The sequence below is a fragment of the Thunnus albacares genome, chromosome 3 (genome assembly GCF_914725855.1).
Source record: "Thunnus albacares chromosome 3, fThuAlb1.1, whole genome shotgun sequence".
Classification (NCBI taxonomy): domain Eukaryota; kingdom Metazoa; phylum Chordata; class Actinopteri; order Scombriformes; family Scombridae; genus Thunnus; species Thunnus albacares.
Window position 1 is genome coordinate 25,613,745 of NC_058108.1, and position 23,773 is coordinate 25,637,517.

Genomic DNA, 23,773 nt, shown 5'->3' on the forward strand with positions numbered 1-23,773 from the left:
GAACTCTGAGTCTATAACTGAAATGACCACATTTGACTTAACTATTACCCTCTTGCCCTTACTGTGATTTACAGTTATTGGGTGGATGAAATGGGGGGAAAAAAGTATTGATTTCCAATATTAATATTCTGATTATTCCATTTCATTGAATTTTGACAAGCATAGCTTCACAGAAAAATTGGTTTTATGTGGATCAACCCCTTTGTTTCATGTTAATGACTGACATGAGCAAAATTATTTTCCTAAACATATTTACTCCCCATTCTCTGCAGCCTTTTCACTCAAACAATGGACGCTCTGCAATCATTAGTGCAGTTCTGTCTGTGAAAGTCACATATCCCAGTGTGTGTGTGTGTGTCTGTGTGTGTGTGTGTGTGTTCATGCACATGTGCATATGAGGAATATTCTGCCTTTTCCAAATCAGTACAATCATGAAGAAAATACAGAAACTTTGCCCCCTCAACTTTCATGAAAATTAAATTGAAATTAGTAAACCAGTTAAATATATTCCACATAAACATGATTTGGAAGCTCTTCAGTTCTTAGTAGTAAAAAATTCTGTAAAAGATAGAAACCAAAGTTAATAAGTCACTAATTTGGCACCAGTATGAGGTTCCAACTTCACAATTTCTCTATGATTGATATCAACAAAAATTGCTACTATGCCAGTACACACTGCACAAGCCGTTCATTAGTGAGTGTGAAAGCCATTTGCAACAAGTAATTAGCTGTACTTTCTCTAAGTGAATAACAATCATTTCAAATCTTTTGGCCATATATAAGATCTCTCACTGCAGAAAAGAGTGTAGTGATATTTATTCTGTAATTTACTTCACCAAATGTAAGCATCTAGTCTCTTCATCTGTTACTTATCAATAGTGTCCCAAACAATTCAAACAAGGTGACTGGTTCAACATTTTCACGTTACAAAAGCAGGCTCAAAAGAAAACATTTAAAATACAGTTAAACATCAAATTTTTTAAATTTGATTTTTAAAAGTTAGACCACAGTCTTGATTCCAAAATGAATCAGCAGCCAGTGAACAGAGAAAAAAAGACAAATGGTCTAGTTTAGGGGTGGGCGATCACAATCTTATCACGATTCTTTTTCATGCTGGGTTTTAAGACTGTTTTGTTACTGAACAGTACTCAAGATTCAAAAAACTTTGTCGTCTATAACATGATAGACATTTTCAGGTTAGGGGCTCACAAACAACATAAAAACATACACCTACGAAAGACTCGCATAACATTACTTTAAAACACAAACAATTCCATAAATAAATAAGAGCAGGTGTGCAAACCTGCATTAAAAAGTAATGACAGTCTATTTGGACTTAAAATGGATATTGCAGTGGGAAACCAAACTAACAGTACAACCAGACTAATTTTACAGGTGAAAAAGCAAACAGCTGATCTTGTGTAGAAATGTTAGTGTGTGATTGCGTTTTCCACTAAAGGGGAAAATGTTCAAGGTCCACTTTGACTCAGGTCAAAATAGAGTTTACAGTAGTCTAGACCAGATGAGATGAAGGCCTCTCAAAGTTTTTATTTTTATTCTAGAGATTCTCCTTTAGCTGCAGGAGAGAGGACTGAACCCTCTTGACCTGATCAGTGAAGCCGTGGTTAGAGTTCTGTGTCATATCCTGGTCTTTAATGGATGGTTTAACATACTGTAGCCAGCAGGCCACAGGCCCAGATTATCTTTTGTTGTGTTGTTAGATAGAATTCGGTGGATAACAAAGAACTAACTCTGATCCAGTGTCTGTTGTTTATTTAGAATTGTTCAGAAGAATTAGCCGTACTTGTGCACCATCCAGCGCTTATTTATTTTAGGGATTTGGGAGCTGCTGTCAATGAGGAGTGATATCAAAATACTGGCAACGCTTGCAAGTGCAAAACAGCACTGTAACGTTCACTTATCACAAAAATGTACCACTTTATTTTTGGCCTACCTACATACACATTTGTTTACTTTGTTCAAATAGACATTTTCTCTCTTTGAATATTTACAGTGTTTTATTGTATTAACAGCATGACTTTCTGAAGAAGTCATTGCTTCTAATCAATCATTTATTAATGACCACATGATTGAGGTTGCTGGAATTTGCCTTCGGTACAATGACATCAAACAGGCCGATATCAGCATCTCATTAAACACATGACTGTCACAACAAACAATATTCACAGATTAACACAAGACAGAAATCACAGACAATATTTACAAGACTGACACAGAGGCTTTAAGTGCAGGTGCATCTGTCAGGCTTAGTGAGATGAGTTCGGAGTCCTTATTGCAGTGGGGAAAAAACTGTTTTTAAATGATGTGGGCAGGGACCAGTAGCGCCTCGTAGAGGGCATCAGCTGGGAGAGGTGGTGAGCAGGGTCAGAGATGATCTTTTTTGCTCTATTGATTGTGTGTTTGTTGATATAGTGATTCAACTGATAGGAGAGAGGTGTCAATAATCCTGGATGATTTATTATTGACTATGCGCTGCAGTTTTTTGTGTGTGTGACTGTCTGTGCTGCCGTACCAGACTGTTAGGGCTGAGGTCAATGATGGGTGTGTTCAACTGAAGGAGGGGGTTTTGTTTTACTTAGGAAGAACAGTCTTTGCTGGGCTTTTTTAGTAATGTATTCTGTATTGATGTTCCATTTGATTGTGTTGCTAACATTTGTGCCAAGAAATTTGAATGAGTCAGTGATGAGCATTAATGGGCAGTTGTGTCCTGAAGTACTGGTGTGAATCCAAACTGTAACTTTACGTCATCAGATCCCTGTCACATGTGCCTACACTCAAAGAGGACACGTACTGAAACTAACATCGCTGACTAAGCATGTGTTAGAAAAGCAAAATGGATGCTTGCTTTGAAGAGAGACTATGTTAGCAGATTTGTCGCTATCTACATCTCTATAATTTGTCTTTAAGGGAGTACAAAGACACACAAATGGCGTTGGAGAAATCACACAAATCTTTAGAAGAACAACTCTGCAGGCACCAGACGGAGTATCTGTATGCGTATGCAGACCTCCAATTGAAAATGGAGCTTGAGTCATCCGCTGCTTTACTTTGATCCACCAACATCTGTCATCCAAATAAGATTAGATGGAAATTTGGTGTTTCAATAATATCTTTCTTTTGGGACTGTGAGCCAACAAGAAAAAGAAAAGTTTAAACGTATCTCCTCAATGCTGATGGATGACTACAATAAATCAGTTCATTTGAAATAATTACCACACTCCAGGTCTGATTAAGCCACTTGTTAAACAGTCTATTTGTCATTTTCAGATTTTGCACTCGCTTTGTTCATACAGTCACAAACATTTTGCCTCATAGCTGAACTGTAAACTAATATTATATATATACAGGCGAAAATTTGACCCGTTTTCATTACTGTATGCCAATAATGGCATTTCAAGGTATTACATTAATGAGGTTTGGGTCAGTACATACATTATTATTCAGAATGGGAACACACAGGTACACACAGATGCTTAAACCTGCATTGCGGAAGTTTTACATATAAATGAACGTCCATTACATTCAAGCCCTTGCCATACGAGTTCACACAATGCTGATTAAGCCTAACACTACCAGATAAATCTCTCTGTATTTCACAGTATATGGAGTTTTTAAATTTCATGTCGGGGGCAACATTCCCGTGCTGGCCATTTGGCCGTTAATCATGTGGTTCTTCTAGACTTTCCAAATGTTATCTGACCGAATGGATCAAATTCTGGTAGTGAAACGAATCATTTTGTGGTGGTTGTGTGATGATCAAAACAATTTATCCACCGTTTTACAGACGCAACAGTAGGTTGTGGCCAGTGGTGTACTGGCTATCGGGCATACTGTTTTAGGACAAATCCCAGTGGGCCGGTGGACTGTTAGAACATATCTGTTTTTACTGGCCCTCTCTGTGTGCCTGTCATTCAGGGTGCGCCTGAGAGCGTGTTGCATGCTTGTGTCAGACAATCACAGCTGAGCGCCCCCCTTTACTCTCATTGCCAGAAGGGGGAGACAAAAGTCCTGCACTCCAGCTTAAAATCTCAGGAAAATTGGAGCAGATTTTGGCAAGAATTCCCAGGAACTACTAGGATCAAAATTTCCTGTACTTAACCCTTCCCCCAATTCAAACGTCATTCTGTAGATGGATCATCTGCCTTTTTTCCCGCTACATCATTGTACACAGAGCACCAAAGTAAAACATTGTAAATTTATACAAACATAGTCTTGTCTCAATGAAAAGTGATGAAAAGCAGGGCAGATCATTGCGATATGTGACTTGTGCCTTGACCCTCATTTCTGCCCCCCGCTTCGGTGTTCTCACATCGTCAGCTTGTGAACCAGTCACTGTCACAGCTTCCCCTACCACTGTCCATTATGATCACTTCAGCTGACAGTGCTCCCAGGAGCTGCACAAGAGAGATGCTCCATAATGCACCAGGTTTTATTACTCAACTATGACGAGGATGCACACTTTATACCCCAAATATTTGAAGCATCACCTCCAAACCGGCAACTCCGAGTCATCTTGGAAAATTCTGATTTAGGGGAAGCTCTAATCACAACCTTACATCCATTCTTCATACTGATACAGTGACCAGACCAACAGTCCAATACAAAACATTTATATATGACAAAGAACAGCATCACAACATTACCTCACATTTGAGCAACTGGATTTAATGAATGTTTGGCATTTTAGTTGATGACTAAAATGATCAATCAAGCATCAATTAAGTTGATGATAAACTTTCTGACGACTAATTGATTAATCAACAAGTCATTTTAGCTCTAGCTAAATGTATATATGAATATGCATTGACCTCTTAGCACTTGGTTGGGGTAACAAATAACCAATAAACAAACAAGAACAAGCATTGAGGCTGTTCTTTAATGTTGGGGGGAATTTTAAAGACATGACAAATCTGGCAAACGGTATCATTTCTTTCATGTTTTCATCACTGATGGCATGCTGATATAAAAAATGTAGCTTGACTCATTCAGCACTCTACTTAGAATCAGAAATTCGTTATTGTCTCTGCTTTTTGGGACTGGGATCCAACAAGAAAAGGAAAAGTTTAAAGATGTCTCCTCGAATCTGATGGATGACTGCAATAAATATGCTCATTTGGAATAATCACCACACTTCCTCCTGTCGCCTCCAACACCTCATTGGACAGATAAATTGCTTGTTTTTCCTGTTTACCATAGCTCCTTATTCTCTGCCAATTATGACAGCTATTGCTTTTTTATTTTTTTTTTACTTTTATTTTAACTTGATGGGTGCCTGCTGAGAACACAGGCTACATTTACAGAACTTTGTAAGTTAAATACCATAAGTCATGTTTAAGAGTTAAAAGAAGCCTTGCCTTGAGAATTACATGGACTACCTAAGTTCAGTCAGCAGCATTTTGTTAGACCCCCTAGTGGTTAAAAGATCAAGACATGAAAGATTAGGAGATCAGTTTTAAAATGCATTATTCCAGGCCTACATGGGTTCCAAATGAAATTTATACTTTGGAAAAGCCTCCTCGTTTCATGATTCTCCATAAACCATACTGTAAAAATGATGAAAATGTTGGAGATATTTGTGGGAATTGAAGCTTCCAGTTACAGATCTGTTGGGTGGGCAAGGAAGTGTATTTACATATTGATTATTATTTGGTCCAAAGGATTTAGAGAGAGGGAGAGAAAACTCGAAGATACAAAAGTTGTGCTTTATTATGTATGTTACATATCTCCATCACCTGTCAGTTTATAACCAGACCACGGTTTAATGCAGGCGCTCTATGCTACTGTCATGGCTGCAGGTGGGGAAAGCCCCCCATAAAGCCTAAAGCCTAAAAAGCCTAAAATCACATCTCCTTTCATGTGCTTCACTTCAATGTAACTTTTTCAACATTTACATTCAGATTCATAATGTATTTAAGCGTTTAAGACAATAATGCCCCAAAGGCAGAGTCTAAGCAGCTAGATGACATGAAAAGGTTCTTACAGGAATTTGTCATCTGCAGCTTGTCTGCAGGCTGTTATAAAGGTCATCATGGTTGAGAAAATCCATGAAGACAGCAGAGCAGGTGTATGTGGTACTCTAAATTGATGGATTTAATTATTTTTCATGTGAAACATAAAAGATTCATCTAATGTAGGTACCTAGTTTGGCTCAAACAGACCCATGAATGATGCATGTGGTTAGCAAACTGGCTAGCATAACTCATCATCTTACACGGTGCTTCTGCCTCTGTAGGGGTAGAGGAATCTGAAATATGGATAGTGACATTCTGGTGAAACTTTGAAGGTCGACATGACTCCATGAAATATTATAAAATAGCATAACGTCCTCTTTCCACTCTGTTACTGAACTCAGGATCTGTTCCCAACAGTCCCCACTCTGTATCCTCATCCACGACAGCCAATTTACAGCAACTGTATTTCCCACGGGTTGCTGAAACTATGACTACATGATGAAATTTAAACAGATGAAGGCATGTGGATGTAATTCTATTGTATTGTCCTGACTGAGTGAGTCTCTTCATATTTGTGTACTTGTTAAAGTAGCCAATGGAAGAAACTGAGGCCCTTCAAGTGTAAAAAAAACTGCAGGAAAGTCACCAAATATAGATGCATTTCTTTTGACTATATAGTTGTAACATCACATGAGATTATTGTGTGAATTTCCCTAAAACATGAGACTGATTAGGCACATAATTATTTATAAAGGACATGACGACAAGGATTTAAAACTCTCCAGAAATGTTAAGTCACTTTAAAGCTCCAACCCCTCTTGCTGATTTGTTATCCTAAAACAACCCCTTCAGCTACTGCAGCACTTGTCTGCCACTGCAGCGCCAGAGTCTGTTGTAATGAAATCTCCTGAAATCCATCAGACCACACCCAGCATCATGAGCTTTCATCCCAGAGAGTCAGTATCCAGTCTGTTTGCCTTTTAAAGCGCCCTTCTCTGAGGGTTATCAATGAAAATGTTCAATGTACAGTAAAATGTATCACTTTTCTACCTAAAACTTATTTACTTACTTGTAAAATACAATCTGAAAGTTAGAATTGAACTTTCAATCAATCTAACAGCACAGCTGGAAGGGATCACAAAAGGATATGAAACTTCCATCTTTATTCTTCACTTCACTGCAGAGCCCCCATTCACTATTGAAGCCATTCATTTTTCTATCTGTGCATCTGCCTACGAAGCCATGCTGTTTGGTTGAGGGCTGCATTGCCTCTTGATTCGTGCATCTTTGAATGCAAGTGATAACAGTAATTGAAACTGAGCGGTGTTGCCCAGCACTTCCACCGTAATTGACTCGCTACACCTCACAGCAAACAGGGCTCATACAATTCACAGCAGCATTTCAAATCCATCTCATTTCAGTCACAAATCTAACCAGTTTGAGTGTATTGTGTTTGTACTTACAGCATACAATATTATGCCTTTGGACGGCCAAAGCTGGCTTAGTGTAGTGAACGAGACATCGGTTATTCAGTGTGTAATGAGCAGAGCATTAAGTAAGTCAATGAACTAATCAAAAATAATTAAAGAGGGCATATAAGAGTTTTCAGAAAGCTGGCAGGAGGTTTTAATGGTTTCAGTTTATAGACAAACTGTATGCTGTACCTAATGCCTATTAAAAGTTAGCATTTAAAGAAGTGTTTGTAGAGAAAAGGTCATCAAACTCCATCAATTTACTGGCGGCCCATCTGAAAATGAATCCACTGGCACAGTGAGAAAAAAAAACAGTGAAGTCGTTCTTCAGACTCTCCAGGGAAATGTTAATATTCTTCTCTGAAGAGGCTACACTTGGGTGAATTTTAATATTTCATCAATTATTAATAGTTACCTAAAACAATGCATGAATTCCATCTTGCAGTATTTTACAGTGATGGTTTATTTTACCATACAAGAAGGAGAAAAGTAACCCAAGAATCCTTCTGCGTCTAGCCGAAAGTCTCCGGATGTTCACCGAAGCTGGTCATTTTATACTTATTATTATCAAGGGTATATAACATCATAGCATGAATTATAACTTGCACCTACATTCAAAATGAGTAGAAAGAGTTACTTGTGACTCACGGAGGTAAGGTTTTGGTCAACAGCTGAGTAAATTATATTTCTCAGCTTAAGGGATCATTAAACAATTTTAAAGTGCTTTATAGTTATGTTAAAACGGACGGAGCTAATGGTTGGTGAGAACGCCACATTAGGACAGTTTATAGACGAGTCAACTCAGTAAATCAATGTTAATAAAGTCAACATTCTCGAGACAGGCTATCCGAGCACAACTGCTTGTTTTATAGTAGGTCCACCTTGTAAAGCAATCTGACGTCTGTCCTGAGATAACTCCTGAAAGCGCTTCTTGTTGTAAATCTTGTTAAATTACACATTGTTGGTTTAACCTGCTATCGCTGCGGTTTGCTCATTCTCATTCACTCACATATGCTCGTTTATACATGTTTGCCTCAGCTAAATGGCACATTTAATCACACGCAGGCATGACAGATTGACTGGAATCTGTCTATGGTTTGCTCATCTGTTTATTATCTGTTTATGACATGTCCGCTTGCATGACCTTTTCTGAACCAATCACGGTGGTGCAACACGCTAACCAACTGCTTTATAGGCTTTACATCCTTACAAGGCATAAACAAAAACAATGCTGTAGTTCTCTAAAAATAGCTTTTGGCTGTTTTTTTTTAAATTGGATTTCTGTTTGTTGTTGGTATGTGTTGGTCCTTGATTCACACCTTCTTGTACAGTATCCACCAGTCTGAATGTGTGTGTATTTACTGTGGTTGGATATGCTCTCTATTAGTGAGGGATCTATAGCAAAAGTATTGATACTGTGATACGTGCCTCTTTTGTAAACGATTGGCTCTCAGCAATCAATCAGTTAATCTTTATTTGTATAGCACCTTTTGTACAGGTTAGAGCAAATCAAAGTGCTTTACAGATGACTGACAGTACAATAATAAGACAGAACAAATGTAGGCAGTACAAACAGAGACTAAGACTCATGAAGTCGTATCAATGTGGATTCACTCCTCTGTTTTACATTAAAACAATCAAAAAATGTCTTTTATTTTATGCAAAATTTCAACTATACTACAGCGTTAACACCACCTAGGGTAAAAAAGAAAGATGTCACCTGGGCACAGTCCTCAAATCTGACAATAACTGATTAAAAAAGTAGTTTAACTTGCTTCATTCTACTGCCTGTTTAATGAAAACACCACTGACTGTATTTACAGGAAGGCTGATCACTTCACTGGTTATATTATATAGGGTAAAGTTGTAATTTTTCTAAAAGAAACAGCAAGCTTCCTCACAACTCTCCACAACAACTTCTCCCTCTTAGCTACAGACCCTTCACCATTGACAACAGGAAGCAGGAACTCCATATCCCACCATATCCCTATGAGTTTTCCAATTCAGGATTTATATCATACTGAGTTCCCAGAAAAAAAAAAGGTTATTTGAGGTTCTTTCACCAGAGACCCCTTGATGAGAATACTATAAATATTCACTCACCGGCCACTTCATTAGAAACACCTGTGCAATCCAATACAACAGCTCTGCCATAAATTCTACTTTTATGAAGCTTATACATTTTTGTTGACATTGTCAGAAAGGTGATAATTCTACTTTATGTTTATTATTGAGGTCGTACTGGGTGATGGTGGTGTACTGGAGTGCATAAGCTTCGTAAAAGTAGAATTTATGGCAGAGCTGCTGTATTGGATTGCATTAGATTGCACAGGTGTTCCTTATAAAGTGGCCTGTGAGTGTATATTGTAATTTCTGAAAGCATTGAGTGATCTGTCCTGTGGCAGGACATCCTGAGCTTTAATTGAGGACACCACACTTTATTGGAAGAGTGAGATGATTTTTGTAAACAACAGCATGATAAAAGTCATAATATCAAACTTGGTTATATTTGTGCAGAAAAAGTGCATTCTGTCCTATTTGATGCATGTATTGACCTTCAGTGTCCTTTAGTTGGGGCACACTGTTCTCTGTTTCAGCACACACACACACTCACTCAGTGTGTCGCTGGAGAGAAACACTGATCTTCTGCATGAGCAGAGATGGTTATGCAATGGTCTCACCACAGCAGGTGCGACACACTGACAGTGGCATGTTGTGAGAAGTGAGGAGGGAGAGGCGGACAGCCAGGGCTATTTTTAAATATCGTAGCCATCAGTAAGGTCGGCCCGGATGCAGCATTATTAAGCGTGCCTGCTGACTTCTAGGAGGGTTTTTAAGTTTCCTTTGCACCGCTGTAGTTAGAGTGGTGAGCTGGGATCATGAAAATAAAATGCATAGAGATGAATATTTGAAAGGAACTTTTACTTTGATGAAAAGGGACGTGCAGGGCCACAGCTGTCAGGGATGAAACACTTCTAAGTTTCAAGTGGCGCTCTTAAGAAAAGGACAAGATTATACTGACTATAATACTGTCTTGCAGACATTATTTTTTAAAGATGCTGCATAATAAATACTCAGGGACCATTTGTTCTAGGCATACTGTCTCCCCAGCAGCATCATTTGGTGTATTGAAACCATCAGGCATCTGTACACGCTGCATTTATCCATCTATTCTTACAATAGCCAAAAGCAAATCAAGCATCTCACTGAGTTATGAGAATTAAACTTTCCTTTTGTACAACAGAGCAGTTGATTTACTCTTGTATTCGTGCCAACAGCCGGTAGCATCCAGTATCTAACCTCGGTTGCCTCATGCACTGCCAGCAGGCAACTGTGGCTGAGGACCCATTAGTTTACTCCCAGTGCCGAATTCAATTAAAGCTAGGTTAGGTCATTTTAGAAGCATTTTTTTGCTATATATGTGCCTATGTGCGCACACTCTGCCCGTGCTGCTCGTTCGTCGCTCTGGGTCTTGGTTCAGAGCTGCGGGTCTGGCTCTCTGATGGACTTGTGGTGACTGAGGAGGTTTTGGAGGCGGACAATGAAAGAGACTCAATATCACTTGAATTCTAGCAGGGGGATGGGACACTGATTACTTTGTGGTGGACTTCAAACAGGTGAGAGGCGATCCTGTTTACCGTTTTCTGTTTACTAAAGGTTGTTGTGCCTTGAGAGGAAGATATGTGTGTTTGTGAGTGAGCACAGTTGTAAACACTGTGTTGCGTGCAAGTATCGGGGGGGGGGGGGGGAGTGGCTTAACACTTAACTTTTTTTTTTTTTTTGCCTTTTCCAGAACACTGCCTATCCCAGCTGTAACTGCCCAACTGGAAAATGGGGGTTTGGAGAAATATAGCATGAATAGAACAAGCAGGCAAAGAAACAGGGACATTACGATAGATGATGTTGTCCTGCATATTTGTTATGATTTACTGGAGCAAAGTAATGGACAGAGTAAATGTTTAGCTACGGGAGGTAGCCGTAGCAACGTCATCATGCAGAAACCTACGTCAGCTCATGTGGGAAAAAGTTTTTGGAAGAACTTTGGGAAAATGGCATTTTGACGCTAAAACATATGTACCTCGACCCTTTAGCTGCTCATTTAATAACAATAATACCGTTACAATAATAATATAACCATGCACCTAAATTAATAAAATAATAGAACATGATTTGTATTTGAACCCTACCTTCAAAACATGAGAAAAAGTGTAATTTTTTTTTTTTTAAATGGAGGTTGCGCATGAAAAAGTAGCAGGTCCAGATGAAATGATGAAAACGAGAGAGCTATTGACAAAAATCTGAAAAGCTCTCCTGACCACTTTGCACCCAATTTTTAGACAATCCCTAACTTCAGCTTGTCAGCTTCCTGTCAACCGCATGTTCACTCTGGTGCCAAGCTTCAATAATGGACCACGAGGTAAAAATAACACCTGTGCAACAACATCAGCCAACCTAAAAACATTCAGTTTACTATCACACACAGTTAAGACAAAGAAAATCAGCAAATTCTAATGAGGATGTAGCAACTAGGGAGACTTCCTTGATTAAAATGACTGCAACTATTAATCAGATAATCAGATTATCAGAATAGTTGATGACATTTTTCTGCCAATTGACTATTTGCTTAATCAACTAATTGTTTCTGCTCTAATTCATTTACATCCATACTACAAGGATGGAGGCTCTTCTCTACTGATGCACTTTTATAACCTCATTCCCACTGCAGACAGCTAAACAAAGCCCTCGAGCTATTAATTAAAGGACACACCTTTTTAGAGACGGTAAACAAGCTCTGTCCTGACAGTGAAAGTGATGTACATTGCTACTGTAAGAGACAGTCGACAACATCGGTGGCTGCAGGTGCTTCTCTCTGTCTGTCTCCTTGTATCTTTCGGCGGGTTTTATCTCGTAGAGGAGCGGTAATGAAACAGGATTGAAGTCATTTGGAGAAAAAACTGTTGATAGTAACACCAAAAACCCGAGACTGCGACATGATTCCTCTGAGGGTTGTTTGACAGTCGCCACAAGCCGGGGACAAACAGCTGTAAAGCACGCTCAGAAGGAGAAATGCACTGAGAAATCGAAACTCTTTTTCCTCTTTTGCTACCCAATCGTCTGTGTGTTTTTTCTCTGCTAAACTTCTGAGTTTTGGAAGGGCAACCGACTGTGAGGTTTACATTGTAAACTTATGGGACGATAATACCTCTATTTCATCTGAAACACATCAGAAAATCTCCCTCCCTAACTCTCCCCTCTCTGTCTGTCTGTCTCTCTCTTTTTGCTTATCTGTCTTATTGCCCTCATGGTTGACCAAAAGAAAATCTCTCACTGCCAGAGGAACCATCCTAGCTTGTCCCAAAGCAATTACAAGCCTGGCTATTTCTTACTCTCAGCTAAACATATTGCAGACTGATATTGCATGACTTCCTTCTCCTACCTCTTCTACCCAAAGATAACAGTGAAAAGTACACTCATACTGCAGTGAAATTGTCTGGGGAACTTCTCAAAGACTTTGCCTCTGAAGTTAAGCCTGTGGAAAACCCTCCCTTTGATTGCGGTTTGAAATTAAGAGCCCTTACTGGCAGCCTGCATGGACAATAAGAAGAAAATCAGACCGTGCTAGTGATGGGAAAGTTAATAGGATTGCAGCAGTGACAATAACTTCTTTCAGACATGCACTTTGTTACGTAAAACGCTGCCAGTTTTATACGTCGGTCACATGTTTGATTAAGCCCCTGAGTCATTTTTCAACCCCGTCACCTTGAAATCACACACACACACATATATGTGTGTATGTATATATGTATATATGTATATATATATATATATATATATATATATATATATATATATATATATATATATATATATATATATATATATATATATATATATATATATATATATATATATATATATATATATATATATATATATATATATATATATATATATATATATATATATATATGACTCATTTGTTTGCCGGTTTTGTTTACATGTTGGTATTGTGCTTCAAGTCACAGTTGACATTTTCAACATTTATCCAATCTTCCTCTAACATTAAGTGGTTTGAGTGCATAAACATAACCATAAAAAAGTTTAATCATGCTTTAGTTGCTATGAAGAAAACTAGAGAAATATGTTATCAGTGAACATTAAGAAGATATGGTCAATATCAACATTTTTGTGACTTGGCAAATACGTTAAACATCACATTTCGGCATTATTTTTATTTATTTTCTTAAAACCTGGGTGTCTTTATGTTGTTAACAAAAGCTGTTTGCTGTTGCAGGTTATATAAGTGTCGTTTCTATGAGACAGGGTTGCATTTTTCATAGTCTAACCCTAACCCTCAGTCTGAAGTCTGAGCTGAACACCATCACATTAACCTCAAGGTTACAGCAGCACAAGGTTGAATAAACAGAGATCTAAGACCACTGTAATAGTTTTGTTGTTTAATTATCATCTCTTACATGTTAAGAAAACTAAACCACAAAGCACCGTGAATTAGCCACGTAGAGTAATAAGACTGTAATGTGTTTTCGCTCATCTTTTCCCATGTGCATATCCAGTAAAACCTTTTACATAAAGCATGTGAGCAAATATTAATTAAGAGTCACAGCCTAAGGTCGTGTTGCTGTCGGACTATTTATATTAGAATGATTCATTCTGCTGCCTACCTAAGAAATGATGACTTAGATGAGAATGTGTTGGTGGATTTAAACGGTTGGGTGGACTAGTGAGAAGTTTCCATGCAAATGTAGCACGAAGTTTAGTTTCCATTCACTACTGGTATGTGAATATTAGGAGAAAAATTTGGTGTTGATGTTCCAGTCCGATGCCATTAAACCATCACAGAGAAGGACGAAACGTGATGATGTAATTAATGGAGCGTCAAACCTCAAATGATGGATAGAAGCATGTGGAAAACATGATGGAAATATGGCATTTATGTTTATTACATATATTATTTTTGAGGGACGTTACAGTATCCTCGTCGGTCTGCACATATGTGATTATTTTGTCTGCAGCTATTTTTTTCTCTTCAGTAGAGCTGAAGTTAGAGTGATGTTTAGGTCACATGCTTCATGGTTTATTCGCTGTTTCCATTGCACTTGTTAGCGTTTTGTTCTTATTGATGCACATTTCCATCTCAGCCAAGTGTAAAAACTTTCAGAGCTGCAACAATGAGTCGATTAATCAATTAGTTGCCAACTTTTAAGTTAATCACCATTTATTTTGATAATCGATTAATCATTTTGAGTCATTAAAAAAAAAAATCTCTGATTCCAGCTTCTTAAATGTGAATATTTTCTGGTTCCTTTGACAGTAAACTGAATATCTAGTTGTTGACTGTTGGTTGGCACATTTTATGGACCAAACTATTTAATGAATCGAGAAAACAATCAATAGATTAATCGATACTGAAAATAATGGTTAGTTGCAGCCCTAAAAACTTTATTGCAATATTTCACTTCTTTTTTTTTAATTTCCAGTGTTTCCACTCAGGTTTTTTACACGCATATTGAACATTTCTCCCATGTATCTAACTATTGTGAAAGCACTGCAGCTCTATCCATAGCAGCCCTATCATGTTTAAATATATGTAGCTATGACAGAAAATGTATGTAATGGGGACCTTTTTATATGAAAACCTAAAAGTGATAACAGATACATGAAGCCAGAAATGTTACATATTCCATGTCTGAAACAGTTTTTTTCACAATAATAGAGGTACAGAGATATGCTGGAATGTGGTTAAACATCCTTTGGCACAAAACGATCTACCGACATGCAGTCTAGCCTGCTCTTCATTATAAACTGCGCATCTAATTCACATGAAGGTCAGCTGACACCAGCTTTTTTCATTTACTCTTAGACTAAACAAACCTCCGGTTTCTTCTGTTTCCCGCTACCAGGTGTTGACTTATTGTTCAGGAAGACAGTTTTCCCCCGAGGGGGACCGGGTCAGTCGCTGTGCCAAGCCTGAGAGTATGAAAATGGAGGTGACAGGATGTTGATGAGGAGGCCCGAAGCGTTACCTCCAACTGCCGTGCCCTGGAGTGCTCCACTCTGCCAGCCGGTAATGAACCTGTGAGGCTCCGCTCCACTCACCTGTCACCCAGTCACCCAGTCATTCTTCACCAAGCGCATTTTCACCCCAGAGGGAGACAGAAACAGGCAAATACGCAGTATTCTGTATTAACTATCAGATGTGTTGTTTGTTTTCAGACAAACAACACATTGCGTATGCTACCTGAGTCGGTCTGACTGATTATATGAAATACATGAATTGTAAACAACAGTGGGGAAACATGGAGTCAGTAAAGAGCACAAAACAGTTGAGTGAGTGAGAAATGCAGTGTGGAAATAAAGAAGCAGTGCAGGGATACGGCAGAAAAGTGAGTACAAACGGGCATATATTCCACCAGACTGCAGGTGTGAGTTAAGCTGATAGTGAGGTGTGTGTGTGTGTGTGTGTGCGTGTGTGTGTGTGTGTGCGTGTGTTTTCTCTTCTGTGTCACCCCTCTGAGCTCATGTGCCCAGCAGACTGGATCTTCCTCTCTCCCTCTCTCTCTCTCTCTCTCTTTCTCTCTTTCTCTCTTTCTCTCTCTCTCTCTCCTTCCCTCTCCTTCCTCAATCCCTCCAACCCACTGATGAGGAACACAAACTCGATATGTAAGCTTGACAGGATTTTCACTTTCACTCCATCTCTCTTCCTCAATATTTTCTCTTTCTCATTCCACTTTTTGGTGAGCCATATAACCTTAAATAATTCCCATAGAGTAGCAAAGGGGGGGGGGGTGGGGGGGGTATATTTTTGGGCACCCAGTGTTCTTTAAGGAAAGTCCTGTTCATTTTCATGCATAAACAAGGAGACTGGCAGCTGGAGCACTTCCAAGGCTTGGGTGGACACAAACTATACCCACTTAAATTACCAGTGCAGAATATGACCAAATGTGTTAGGAAATATCTTTCTTTGGTATCTTTGTTAAAAAGTCAAAGGTACATAACTGTGTATATAAAGACATAAGAGAAGCCTCCTCCAAGTCCTTCAAACTAAATGACAAAATTGTCTTTGCCCTCCTAAACAATTAATATGACCAATATGTAGTACCTTCCAAAACACATATGAACTATAATAAAATAATCTTAACTCAAGGTCCTATTTATTTACAATTTTCTAGAACTTCAGTCATGTGATAACAGGTGGTTGTGCATTGGGGGTAAAAGGTTACCCCTATCTGTTTTTTTTGGGTGACGGCATGTGAATGAATACATATTTCTGTTTCAATTTGCATGGCTACGTGAGGTCCTTATTAGGAAAACATAAACATTTCTTTATTATTATCATAGTTATTTCTATGGTCATTTTATGTGTTCTATCAGGAAGACGACAATAGAGAGATGGCAAGAAATGAGGGTAGAGAAAGATGGGGAATGATGTACGACAGTGATCTGCATCTGGATGCAAACAACAGATGTTCTGGTTGTCGGTCTGCACATAAATCTGTAAGCCACAAGGGCTTCCCAAAACCACCATTTCTGTTGTTTTTCTGGTGGAGACAGACTCTGCATTTCAGCAAAGAAACATCCAATCACCAAGCACAAAATTCTGCACAACGGCAAGTTGAAGCTAAAGATTACACATTGTAGAAACCTGATAAAACATTCAGCAGCGTAAATTAATTTATGTAAATTCACTTTCAGATTTTGGGTTAGTTTTGTTTGAATTTAGCAGTATGGTACAATTATGTTTTAACAGAAATTATGTTTTTCATAATTTCATAATTGCAACTCCAAAGCATTCTGACTCACTTCCTTGCCATGGCAACGGTGGGTGAAGCTCATGGGTATAGTCTTTCAAGACAGATCATTTTTGAGAATTTTAATAGCAAAATCTATATATGCATATCCATCATATGGGATTTGGGGTGATTAGCTAACCGCAGCCCATCATAGCAAAACCGCATCATTAACTCGTGGATCATAGCTAACAGAGCAATATAGTCGGAGGTGTGTGTTTGGATCTCAAAACTTTCTTGGCCCAAACTTTATATTTTCAGAGAATGCGTTGTCTAATTGTTTAATTTCTCATTCCTCCAACTTCTGATCTAACAACAGGGGTGTGGGAGTTATAGATGTGGAATATTGAGGAATTTCAAGTGGTTAAAAATACATCTCCCACTTTGCAACCCTACTGCTCTCTCTCCCTTTGTCCTTTTAACCTTGTCCTGTAGCCGAGGTCTCATCAATTTTGAATAGAGAAGTTAATAGAGTAGAAACCACACTGGCTAGGCCAGATAATCTCTGTTTTTCCACATTCTCCCAGTTTCATTCTCATGTATTTCAACACTAGACTCTAATGTTGTATTAATATCAAGGTCTGCTTGAAGCCAAATTATTTCACCAGCATGGTTGCTCCCGGCAGCACTTTGACCCACAGTGAAGCGATTGACGAAGGACTGTACGCAGGAAGCCACTTTTGGCTCTGGTGGAAATGTTTACCTTTTCATAAAGCATTTTGTCCAGACAAAGTGAAATGGAATATAAATTAAGAAACGCTCTGAGATGCAAAATATGACTTGGAGGTGATTTAGTCCCTTCTGAAGAACAGTCCAGTTTACCATCCTTGTGATTTACCACAGCACTGCTCCATCTGTATCTGTACTCCATCAACTGGGATAATTGAAACGTATTTTAATTAAAACATTAGCTATCAATCAAAGGCAATCCACAAACAGTAAAACTGATGAAATACCATTGCGGTATATTAGTGTCTTTCAGTGAGGTTATATGTCGTAAATAACATTACACTGTGTTGTAATTCCTAAAATGTTTTGACAAAAATGAAATTCAAATTTAAAGTACACCCACACATGCAAGCTGGACTCGGCAATGCAAAGGTGTTGTGTAATTTATGGTGACCACTTCATTAACAGCTAACGCATCTATAGCAGTGACAGGGACTCAGGGTCTCCCTATGGCAATATGTGGCACTAAAATGGAAAACAATACATGCATTGGGAGCCGGGCCAGGCACTGGGCTCAGTGCAACCAAAGGTCGTTGTCTTTCAATAAATCAGTGGAGGCAATAGCAGGGATGATTGTATAGGCTGGCGGCCATAGTGAAGCTATTACTTATCCCCTTGTCAGCGTACTGGGTCCAGTCATTGTGCTCGGGCCAGCAGCGGGTCACACATGAGAGCAGGAAGAGAGACACACATTTTAACACACATACATGCACACTGTATGTGCACGTTTCATGCTTTCATATGGACACAAATGGCATAAAACTACCACTATGAATATAACAATAGTCAATTTGTGTGTGTGTGTGTGTGTGAGAGAGAGACTCACGTCAGTTTGCTGCAGTTCCTCCTGACCTTATAAGGCCGCAGCTCATCTGCAGTCAGTCTATACTGTCATTAGTCCTGTCATTTGTCACTCTCCTAGCAGCTCATACCATCACATATTCATCAATTACTGTCTAACAATAGCGTAGGTGATTTGCAATCATAATGTAATTATGAGACGGCATTGGTGTCATTAAATTTTAATATTCCATTGCCAGACAAAGGCTGTAAGTTGTTCTTATGATGTTGACAGCAGAAAATCCCAGAGAGGATGATGTTGCACCTCCTGAGTATTTCAGAAAAAGTCACAGGAAGAGAAGAGATCGCAAGAGAATGGAAATGAAGGGACAGATGTAGCGATGAGGGGGTATTAACCTACAAGTAGGGCAGTTGTCTTCCAATATCGTGGCCGCCCACACTCCCGCCCACTCCGTGTAAACTGTCCTTCAGGAGGGTCTGTACTACCAAGGTCATTTCTGCTACATCAGAGTGATTCACGACCAATAAAACCAAACACCCGAGCGCCACGGTACTGAACTGAGAGGCAGAACATGATTTTTTCCACTAGCTGGTTTTCAAGACCATTCAAAGCCCAGTGGACACAACCAACAATATATAAACTATAGAACTCAACAAGCATACGATCTAACCCACTGGAGCTCAGTTCAGTATTACTTTGAGCTTTACATATACACAGCACTTCAGTTTTTTATTTTGAGATTAATGACTAATGAAAACCATGTGGATACTGCAAAGTCATAGTTTTTGAAATATCTATTGTTAGTAGCGGTGAAACAATTGGTCAATTAATTGATTTGAAGATACAGACAACAATTTTGAATATTTATCAAAGTCATTTACTAAACAAAATCTCAAATGTAAAGATTTGCTGCTTTTCTCTGTTTCTTTTCTCTCTTTTTTAACATATGTTGAAATCGAATATCCTTGTGTTTTGGACTGTTGATCAGTCAAAAGAAGATTTTGAAGATGTCACCATTGACATTCGAAACATGGGCATTTTTCTGAGACCTAACCATTACATTAGCCGATAACAAATAGATAAATAATAATTAGCATTTCCATTTACACAATATCATTTAATTGTTTGTAGTTTTATAGTATATTATTTACTACTGTATACTACATCAAAAGCATACCTTCAGTTTTCCCCCAATTTAACATTCTCAGCTACCACTTTCCAATTATTTATTTTTTTATAAATGTGATCCACAAGTGAAGATTCCAGTTTGTGTAAACTTATTTGACTAATAAAACTGATTTAATTAGTTTCAAACTTAAATATTATACAAACAAACCTATTAAGTATATAATCAGGTGGGGATTTTGAAGTCAAAGAGGCAACAAAAGTCTATAATTACCTCATCTTAGAACAGTCTAGTTTAAATCACTGATGTGATGCAAGTATGTTTTTTCCTTCTCTAAGCTTAATACCTCATCTATGTAAACAGCCACTTTGATTTGACTTGTGACAAATCAATGGCATCTCCAGTGAATAAACACACACACACACACACACCACATGTACACTCATACACAACTTGTGTGTTCAGTCGCAGGTGTTAGTGGATTAAAAAAATATGATTCAGTTAAGTTAAAAACTTTGAATATCTATCCATCTCCCAGTAGAATTACAGTGTGCAGTTCAAATAGCAAAATACAATAAAAATGTTTGCTCAGTCCTTAGTGGCTTCAGGGAACCATAATGAATGTGTCACCAGTGTCATTTCTGCACTGATACAAACTTAAAACAAACACTGTTATCGAAATGTTATCACATCCATCAAAACAAAAAACAGTAGCGCTCCGGAGCAAGACATCTCAATAATACAATACATCATAAAAAATACAGATTCACATCAAAATTGCATCCTGAGGATATAAAGTAAAAAATTCTCATTACTTCTGGATCACAATCTAACTTTATCTCTCCTTTAAATATCAGGTTTGAATAAAAATTGAATAAATTCATTCAATTCATTGAAAGAATTTAATTATGGAAAATCATTACGGTGATCTGATGAAGACTGTTAATACAACAAAAAATTGGCAGATGGAGGTCACCGTACTACAACATTTATTTTTCATTTTTGAACTGCTTTTGAATTGCTGTGCTGTTGGGTATAGTGTAAAGTATAATATTGGATTATGTTCTTTTTTGTTGACATTTGGAATAAATCAGATTAAAACTGGTAGTAAGCTTTTCCAAGGAACACAAAAGTGTATCTGCGAACCTATGCAGGGTAAAATGTTGTGGGGAAACGTAGGTCATGCAGACCTGCGCATTATGCTAGTTGATTGGTTGATTCAGGTTATAAAGGGAGAAGAAAATAAACACAAAAGTACTACATACAAATATATAAAAGAAACATCCATGAGAAGCATAATTCCAGTTTAAGGAAGGTTACAGACAACTTAAGTCAGTCATACTGTAGTTTTGTTTTTGAATTGACAAAAAATGTAAAAAGGTTAATTTCTCCAGGTTTTACTGTACGTGACACAATTTGTCTGTAAATCCTTGGAAAACACTGATGTACACTATGAGTGGCTTTAGGAATATAATAATTATGGTAATTCTGCTGTAAGTGGGCCGGCAACCTGCAGCAGGACTGTGAAATTAAATCAATCAATCAGGAAGTCCTACAGTCTTGACAAATGTAATAGCTATGAGTTAGTTTGATGGTAAAAGCAAATATACAGTATATACAGGATCTAAATAGTTTTTATTTTAGTGATCAGAATATTAACTTTCTCTCCCTGGTGGCTGAATCATGGTCTCTTTTAAACAATAAAAATAAAATCATTTCAGAGATTATACATTATGATATCAGGGAAAGTTGAGATTTATTAGATGGGAAAACACAATCCTGGTTACATCCCAGTCTATGGGTTGAATAAGTATCACTTCTGAATTAAATATGCTGCCAGTGATGAAAACAAATCCTAAAATGGGGTCAGAGTGACTCAATGACAAACTTGGATCGCCTCTTTTCTTCTCCAACTGTTGCGGGAATCTTTTCTACCTCCTTAAGCTTTCTCAGGGGAGGCCGGATTGAAGTGAAGGCTGGGCGTACTTTACCTCTGCTGTCAGAGGCGGTTTCAAGATGCAAGCATCGTGATCTGCGGTGCATTCCCCTCCCACACAAGACATTGATGCTTCACCTTGACTTTTAAAGGGGACACGTCATTGCCAGCAGTGACAGCAGACAGTCCTCGGGCCTCGGCTGCATCGAGGAGGGAGATCAATGATGAGTCTAATGATGCTGTGCATTGACTGACTCTTTAAATGCATTGAAGAGGGAGGCAGTAAAAGGTGATAATAAAAGTTACACAGGTCATCTGGTGCAATATAGTCAGAGTTATAAAGTTAAAAGTCAAGTGTAGCTCAAAAATTAAATGTAAATAGAAAGGCAGTATAGAAATATAAACAGAATATTCAATGTGGCCAAAAAACTCAAGGGAAATTTAATGCTACAGCATACAATGATATTTTAAACTGTGGGGGCAGTAGAAAAAGATGTAAATACAACATTCACATGTCATCAAAGTTGATATGGCGAATGTGTTAGCAAGCAGTCACCTATTAACAAATGCAGCAGAAATATAGCAGCATTAGCATTTATTTGGAGTCGTGTTTGTTTCCAACTATAAGTCCAATATTCACTCCAACTCCTGAGGGAAATATCTGGCTCTTTAGCTCACTGAACAGCGTTCAGGTGATGATTAGAGCAGTGAAAGTGAACAAAAACAGTGAAGTTGAGGGATGTAAAACTAAAGCAATGAGCTGAAAGATGCTAAAATGTTCTGTAGAGCTGAGGCAAACTGCAGAGTAGAGACTACTCTCCACGAATGAGTCCTTTCACATTACATTTAGTAATTTGACCCATTGTTCATATAAGAATATTGATTAGTGCGGCTGTAAAGACAATAATGAAATTGACTCAAAGGTCAAATTGATCTACTTATTTCATTTCATTAAAATAGACTGTAATTACGTTGTCATGGCAAAGCAAGACCAAACCACTAGTGTGTTATTGAGGTGAAGACTTGATGACGTCACTCCATTGAAGCAGCTCTTCAATGAGGAGGTGAGGACTGAAAGGTTAATGTACATGCGTGAAGCCGCTCACACATGCAGACACACAGACACACACAGACACACGTTCATAGACCGACAGACAGGTGAGATCAAAGCCTGAGCAGCTGGTGGTCTCCGTCCTCTGGAGACAGACAGATGGCACGCCATTAATTAAGCAGAAACCACTGTGGAGTCAGCCCACCTGAGATTGAGTCTCCCTGCCGCCCTTAAATATAGACCTCTGTGAAGAAACTGATGGTGTCTCTTCCACATACACACACACACACACCCAGGATATAAAAGAAGTCAGGGCATCAAAGAGCACCAAAAGATGCTAAGTGTTTTATCCAATTGTTCAGCGCGTTAGACACTTGCAATTCCGACAGCATAACTGAAAATAATGCTGGAAAATGTAAACAGCCTTGCCAAGAATGAATTAACTGATAACCGAATAAATGAATTAAATGATTTTGTTAATGCCGTGCCTCAGTTTAAGCGTGAAATATTAAATATGCTTGAATGCAATCCAAGCCCCAAAGTAATGATTATTTGGGAATCCAAAGGAACATTTGAATATCCATCATTGAAATGATGTGCACTTAGAATTTTATAGTCAACCTTCAGACTGCAATCATCTGTTTCAGCCAATGAGGTGTGAGTGGTAGTGTGTGCCATTTTGTTTGCTGAATGATTCCCAGTTACAAGTGGTGACACTAATTTTGGCAGTAACATATTACTGTTACCATACGAACATGCAAAAAATGTTTCTTGAGTAACAGTGTGAATAAGCGTATTTCAAAAACCAAGCTGGTGCCTTGGCTCACTCTGTGATTGATTGATGAGCTTCAAAGGTTAGCAGTTTCAAATGGATGA

The 23,773-nt window shown here is 38.3% G+C and overlaps 1 long non-coding RNA gene across 3 annotated transcripts in view; it reads left to right on the plus strand.

The window, feature by feature from the left end:
* Positions 1-23,773, plus strand: part of LOC122979641 — a 130,910-nt gene that overhangs the window by 63,323 nt on the left and 43,814 nt on the right. For 2 of the 3 annotated variants that reach the window (XR_006402895.1, XR_006402894.1), the window contains one exon: positions 15,367-15,530. The exons of the other annotated variant lie outside the window; for it this stretch is intronic. This is a non-coding gene — a long non-coding RNA (uncharacterized LOC122979641). The remainder of the gene's footprint in view (positions 1-15,366; positions 15,531-23,773) is intronic. 3 annotated transcript variants of the gene reach the window in all.